At 45.7% G+C, this 1285-nt stretch overlaps 1 pseudogene; it reads right to left on the bottom strand.

The window, feature by feature from the left end:
* Positions 1 to 295: 295 nt before the first annotated feature.
* LOC104874099 lies at positions 296 to 1064 on the bottom strand (annotated as a pseudogene).
* Between the last annotated feature and the right edge of the window lie 221 nt (positions 1065 to 1285).

The raw sequence follows: 1285 nt of genomic DNA, 5'->3' as shown, positions 1-1285 counted from the left end.
AAAAAAAAAAGGCTCATTAAAGCTGAAGTCACTATGAATAAGTGGTTTAAAGAATTGTTATAGAATGATAGCCAGTTAAGTCCAATTTGTTCAGTGTGCAAACCAAGAGCCAACCTCACACCAAGAGCATGTTTAAAATACCATATACAACCCAGGGTGTGTCCCTACTCCCACCCAGGTCTGCATCTTCTGGGGAAGACAGAGCAGCTCTGACTGCATCAGCACTGTTAAGTACTATTCTGACTAAGGCAGGAGGAAGTAAAACTTAGACCTCTTCATTTGTGGGAACCTCAGTTTAGAGCCAATCCATAGAGAATCTTGGCTCTTTGGGGGAGGTTCTGCAGGTCAGAGCCCCAAGCTGATTAAACCACCCCCAGCCAGTATGTGCTTTTAAATGGGTGACAGCAATGCAGAACTGTCAACCAGGTTGCTTGCATTCTATGCTCTGTGCATTGGCTAGCTGGTTGGTTTTTCATTGGCATGGCCATCAGCTGAATGTTGGCACTGATGAATAGCTTGAATCAGTTGGAGAGAGAAAACAAGCATGGCCATCTGGCCCATTGTTATGTTCAACCTGTAGGCAAGCCAATCAGTGCTTAAAGAAAAATGTGCCTTCATAGCCCAGCCTGCTGAGGAGCAGCTGATAGGTGTTGAAATAGTGCTTCCCCCACACACCAAGGCACAGTTATGTTGGCTGTCCGGCCAGGGTTTACTTCTAGGATGAGGCATTTCCTCTCTTTGCACTTGGTACGCTTCAATGGGGGCACTATAGAAAGTTGTCTTTGCCTTTCTGAGTTTGTGTGAGGATGTTCCATTTGCATGAGCCAAATGGGTGACTGGCTTCTGAGGCAATTGGTGCTCAGAGGTACCAAGTCTCTCTAGAACTGGGGAGACCGACTATGTAGAAAATCCCCCAAGTTCCTCTTTAGTATCAAAGGGCTTCAAGATGTTCCAAGTTGGGTGACACCAAATACTCTGGGTGCAGAGAGGCGGTGCTGCTGTTCAGTGTTCTGGCGAGAACACCAGAGTCTGCTCCTTTGGTTCCCTGTGACATACACTGTCATCAGGCACTTCTTTCCGGTGCTGGGAGTGGGGAGCAGGGCCTGGCAGAGTCTCAAGGGCTTTGTTCTAAAACTTTTTAAACCAAGTTATTTTCCCTTCCATTTAAAAAAAAAAGTGAGGCAAAAATTAGGACCAAGTAGGAACATAATGGAAGCAGAATGTTGAGAACCAGATAGAAGGGGCCATCTACATGGAACTAAGTCTTTAAAATTTTGCCTGGAAT

Source organism: Fukomys damarensis, unplaced genomic scaffold, assembly GCF_012274545.1.
Source record: "Fukomys damarensis isolate Sample0158 unplaced genomic scaffold, DMR_v1.0_HiC HiC_scaffold_73677, whole genome shotgun sequence".
NCBI lineage: Eukaryota > Metazoa > Chordata > Mammalia > Rodentia > Bathyergidae > Fukomys > Fukomys damarensis.
This window is presented reverse-complemented; position numbering and strand designations above follow the sequence as displayed.